Here is a 6,303-nt window from a genome sequence, read left to right on the forward strand (position 1 = left end):
GTGGAAAACCACTTACTTATTTATTAAATAATGCCAAGGATAGTAGTTTTTGTTGCATAATGCAAACGTCCGTTGAGTAAATTAAAAGCTGTAATAATATTGTACTAATAATATAAGGTTATAAAATATTATTTGTTTCAATTGTGACACAAACTAGAGGTAATTTTTATGTTTAATTTGGATAAAATAATCACAAGAAGACTAAATAAATCTATGTTGTGGATTGTTTAAATTTGCTTCTTTGAATATTCAAAAATAAGTTTGCAAATGAGGCTCATTAAGATATCAAGTTATTTGCAACTGTTATCCCTTGCATTAACATATGTGACAAGAGGGTATCAACATGTTTTGTAAACTGTGATATGTAAACAGTAACTAGCTGAGTAATGAACTGGTGCAGAAAACTGTTAGTGCTTTTATTAATTACCTGTTTTGGTAAGTAACAAACGTAATTACAACTAAACTGCAAAATTATTTTAAATATCAGTATGCTGTGTCTAAGACTTAGAATGAATAGTAGGATAAACTATATTAACTACGTATAGCCAGAATGACTAGGTAATTGTCTCAGTGCCTTACTTGCTTATAAAACATTGTTGAGTCTCTATTGTATAGTCTCGCTATTGTTTGTTATATCACTGGACCTGTTTTTTTTTATTTCTTTAGGAAATTTATCTCTTAACGCAATATTTTTAGCTCTTATCACTATTCAGAACAGTGTCACCGTCACGGTCACACCAGTGAGATATTTGTCACTGTCAGACCGTCACCGTATCAGGTCATTTTTCACAAAACCCTTCATGCTGAATGTGTACTTAAAACACGTCTTCTACGTCATTCATTTCTTCACCTATCTGGAACTCATCTAGATTTCATCTTAATTTAAACGATCATCTTAAACGATTAGTCTTGAGTATAGCTCGAATAATTATTACTCAATATCTACACTAGCTGTTAAATTGATGATCCTATTCTACAGTTAAGACTTAAAATCAATTTATCCACACATTTATCGCCCCCTAACCTAACTGATTCATTGTTGAATATTTCTTATTGTCTCTTCACCAACTCTAATTAGACAACTTGAATCGGTTTTCAGGTACGAAAACTAACATACCTGTATAATATTGCAACAAAGTTACATGGTAATAATAAACCAATTTAACACAAATGACTCAACTATCTCATAATAATCGTTATTAACTCACCAGAGAAGGAATAAGTTATCATTACATAACCAGTAAACTAAACATGTTTCATGCAGACATGGACTTAACCACTAGGGAGAGTGGTATTAAAGGAAGATTTTAAATTTTAAGTCTCACATATTATGAAGATGTTTTACTGACACAAGTAGTAGTAGTATTAATGGTAATAATATTTTTATTGTTGTTCACCAAAATGATTTTTCGATGATGGTTATAACGTTATTCACTATATTGAAGTATTACCACAAAACAATAAAGGATCAAACAAAACAACTGTACATTATAAGTGAAAATATTATATCATAGCGGTCAATTTTTATTTAACAGTTTTTTTGTTTATTAACTAGTTATATTATCAATAAACAACTTGGCAACAGAAGAAATGGTATTTCAAGTAAACATGCCTTTGATTATCTTGCAAGGAAAAAGCGCTTGGATTGCACTTTTTGTAAAATTGTAGTATTAGAATAATTAAGGCTAGTAAAGCAGTGTTACCTAGATAACTTAGTACGATGATTTGGGATAAGGAGAATATCCTTTTGTTCATTTTTGTAGTGGTGTTGGTTTTCTGGAGAACTAATTAAATTTTGTAGATCAGTATTAAATCCTATATGCTATAAAGTAAAAGTGAAAAAAATGTCTAATTTCGCTACAAAAATATTTAAAGAACTCATAACATAAAATATGTAACACAAACATTCAATTCTAAAAAAAAAACAAAAAGATTTAGTAAAGAAGAATACATTTCATATCACAGGTGCAAACCAGTCATATTTGTAAAAAATATTTATATCAAGATATGAATAAACTGTGTTTTATGACACTATTGAAAAAGTTGGATTTCTTTATCATTTAACTAGAAAATGTAGGGAAGCAAAAACATATGCATACAATTTTGTAATATAAATCTGAAATTTCCTCAAAATATTCCTGTTTTCTATCATAATATGTAAGACTATAATGCTCATTTACACATTTAGGAACTAGTAAAACAATACGGAAATTTTGATTTAATCACAAACAATGATGAAGGATACATCAATTATAATTTATATTCTAGATATGGATATGAGTTTTATGTGTTAAACTTAGCAAATGTATATACCCTCATTCGTGGATAGATTTGCATTTATTGCATTATCTATAGAAAAGTTAGCAAAACCAATTGAAACGCGATGATATTAAACATAATAATAACATTATAAAATTGAAAAAAATTTTGAACGAAATAAAATGTTGAAGGGAATCCTCAAAACTCTTTCAGGTAAAGAATTAATTTGTTATGAATTATTCGATTGTATTAAAAACTTGATCATGTTGTGGAATTTCAAATTCAAAATTGCTATTAAATTTCTTTTGACTAAAAAATATCTTAAAATAATGATTATTACAACCACAACATTATCGTAATGTTTCGAAAAAAATTGAAAGACAAAAGTTTAAGCATATTTAATAATATAAAATAATTAATGTTCTATTTGCTTGGTGATATATTTAAAAATTTAAATTTAATTTCCTTGACTTGTTGTAAATTAGTTTATAATCTAACTGGCCCAAGTTTAGTGTATATATTTACACAACCAATGATATAATTAACCAAATTTGAATTACAATTTACGTATTTATTTTAATGCAAATATTCTTTATTATTCGCCTGTATCACAGAATTAATTCATTTTCCCTTTTATAAAATGTTTCGATCTGATAATTTTCACAACAAAAGAATGGGATTTAATAACGTAATAGAAAAAAATTTATAGACATACTCTTAAAGTTGGTCTAGAATATCTGAAAGAATTACAGCAATTTCATTAAGATCGTAAAACTGAATATTTCACGCATTCGATAAATTAATAATATTATCTAGAAGAAATAATGTTAAGAAAAATACAGTTATTGCATTTGGTCAAACACTATATGAAATATTGTATAGATTTTAATACTAATAGAGAGTTATTATTTACTAGTTTTTAGAAGTTATTTCAGTTCTTGAATTTAGTTAAGAGGTATGTCAAGAACAATGTTCCAAAAATAGTGAACATAATTAAAAGGGCTGAGTCCAACGGATGATTCACTGCCCGAATTCTGATGGAATTGTTAACCTGATAAACTTCCAGTGAGGCTTGCTGCCAGGACACAAACATGATCCACAGTGGTTACCCCATACTCCGGGAGCAGCGGAAGATGAAGAAGCCGCTACATGACACTAGCTCTGTTAAATTTCCATACCATCCATCACTCGTGTAGATTGGTTTAAAGGATATGGGGTAAAGTGTTGAGCAGCGACCAGATTGTTGCCCATCACCAGCTCACCGCTTACCTGAGAAGCTTGCTCTCCCCACATCCTGTCAAAGCGATGGGAACCCTGCATTCAAATTACTAATAAAATATGTTCTAGCCACTTTTTCCCAGTACTAATATATGATATAATTTTATTTTAACGTAGTCCACAAGTTTTGGTTTTAAATCAAAAGCAAATAATTATTGTTATACAGTTTATTCAGCCTAGTCAAACTTCTATTTCAATTATAACTTGGAGTTTAATTTAACTGATTACTTTACAATTATTAAATAAATTATTTAAATATTGATCATTTTTACACAATTTAAATTATTCCCTTAATTAATGTATCTTGGTTAACAATTGATTGGACAGTTCATCTCTAGATATCTATGATATCAACCAGCTCTTTGACATCGATCATAGCAAGAAGTAATACCAAGCACGTCCTCGCCACTCTGTCTGGATGTCTCTGACCTGGACATCTACAACCCCATTCTTGCTAAGAACGTGCTCTTGAATGCTTTATTGAAAAATTGGATGGCCGATACAATGTCCGAGTTCTAAACTTTGATGGAATTTGGCAGATATTTTAAAAGATATATCGGGCGCTGTGCTTGTCTTGTGTACGGGAGACCCATAGCTACGCCGCCGCCACCTCTTGAGACCGTGTCCACTCCAGCAGCCACCACACTTCCCATAGTCTATTGCTGTCCTCCTGGAGTTGAGAATCCTCTCGACAGTCTCAGAGTCTTCAACGTGACATACGCTAACGCCATGAAAAATCCTCTCCATCATGCAGTGATGCAGTGATAACCTACTTGTTATTGTTATTTGGTATCTTTATATTTTATATAGCATTGTTTTAAACTACAAAAAATGTGTGTATTGTAGACTGTGTTGCAGTTATTCTCGTAGAACCAGCCTGTCTCGTCTTGACTTGTAATTCCATGACGTCACACCACACACTGATCACTTGTGAGCCGACTTGCCCTGCAGGATACTACGCTGAGCCTCTGGTAGCGACTCCTATCGTCTCGTGATGTCTAGATCACGTCTTGCCTCTATGGAAGTGCATAAATGTAAGTACTTTTAAAGTAAATTATGTTACACATATCTCTGAATAAGCCAATGGCATTTTAAAAATGGAGTAGAAACAACTTATTCAACGTTTAATTTCTAAACTGTTTTGAGACAGTCTAAAAAAATAATTCAAAAATAATCAGTCAAGGAAAACAATTTTTTAATAATTTAGTATAATATATAAATAAATAAAGTTATCCCTAAATTTTAAACCCACTAAAGCTAGATATACAATTATTGTATCATATTTTCCCTTTACTGCAATTAAATATAAATATACTATATGCATAATAACATTATAATATAAATGTTGCAGTGTCAACAAATAGTGACTGCGGCTGGAGGGCAAGTAGTTTTACACCAAGACATATGCAAGTGCAGGGGAATATGAATAATCTCATCTCTGCCCTATTGGTTACATAAAGCACCGCTGCAATACAAGATGGGTCGTTGTAATTGTATACTTAAAGTGATACTAAATTATACCAATTTTCAGTGCATGTGACCATCCCCGTTTCTCCTTATCGCTGTGAACGTTCTCCACTAGTATAGTGGGTTCTGGACTTCTCAACTTGATTGTTCTTGAAGCACCAGTGACCTTATAACTAACTGGAGCTACGCAGTGAAGAGTTGAACTCAAGAAGTAAACTTATAAAATGACAGAACTATTGATAATCCTTGTGAGGTGGAATCGTGTTAATAACCACTGACTATGTCTGTTGTAAATATTTGCCGAGTATTTCATTCAAGCAAACCCGCAACATAACATTTTCACTAACTGTTGCCCAAGGCTTCATACGCAGGTTTTTCTAACTCAACGCAGTTTTTTTCTAACTCAGTAGCCTACTTTGTCAAAACCACTTGTTATTTATTACGATGGTCCTCAGTGATATGTTTTAGATGTTACTCGCAAGTCGCCAGCAGGGTAGGGCTGCAAGAAAAACCGCACTGCTGGCTCGAATCAAATCAAATAGTTTATTTGAAGTTAACAATTGCATAGCAAACCAATTTTCATACCTAAATTGTTTCTATCCATCTCATATAAAGGCCACATTCAAATTTACAACATCCAAACATTCAAACCCCATTCACTATATGCCAATCACGGTCTCTTCCAATTTCCTCATCGCGTGGTCCCAGTTGAATACCAGAAACTCATCAACACTGTAAAAAGCGTTTGACGCCAGGTAGAGTTTGGTACGAGTTTTTAACACCCTGGGCGTTGAGGCAGGTTTAATTGGATTTGGCAATCTGTTTATAACATGAACACCTGCCTCTATATTTTACCTTAAATTTAGGTCACCAGTAATGAAACGCCCTGTATAATAGGGAAGGAGTTAGTGAATAATGTGAGGATGAAGCGCCTCTGAACGGATGGCACTGTACTTAATATATTGTGTCAGATGTCATGTCGTTTCTCCACATAATATTTTACAAAACAACTTGCAAGGAGTAACAAGAGATTGTATCCCTGAAGGTATAATCATGTAATCCTCCAATTATAGGAGAAGGAAATGTTTTACTGAACTTGCTGTATACAACGATGCATCATTACTACATTCCTATAGACAGATGGTTCCGAATGGACAACAAATATTGTTTACTGGTAAATTATGACGAATGTGCATTACACGAATTTATCATTTAAGTTATACACAATGATAGCATCATTACACTTCGTATCTATACTGTGTTATCTGAGGTCACTTATGAAGTTTGCTAATACTAAAC

At 32.0% G+C, this 6,303-nt stretch overlaps 1 long non-coding RNA gene across 1 annotated transcript; it reads left to right on the forward strand.

The window, feature by feature from the left end:
• Positions 1–363: 363 nt before the first annotated feature.
• On the forward strand, positions 364–5,070 carry LOC124366597. Its single transcript, XR_006922834.1, has 3 exons — positions 364–435; positions 4,384–4,571; positions 4,889–5,070. It is a non-coding gene; the product is annotated as an uncharacterized LOC124366597 (long non-coding RNA).
• Positions 5,071–6,303: the final 1,233 nt, after the last annotated feature.

Source organism: Homalodisca vitripennis, chromosome 7, assembly GCF_021130785.1.
Source record: "Homalodisca vitripennis isolate AUS2020 chromosome 7, UT_GWSS_2.1, whole genome shotgun sequence".
NCBI classification, from domain to species: domain Eukaryota; kingdom Metazoa; phylum Arthropoda; class Insecta; order Hemiptera; family Cicadellidae; genus Homalodisca; species Homalodisca vitripennis.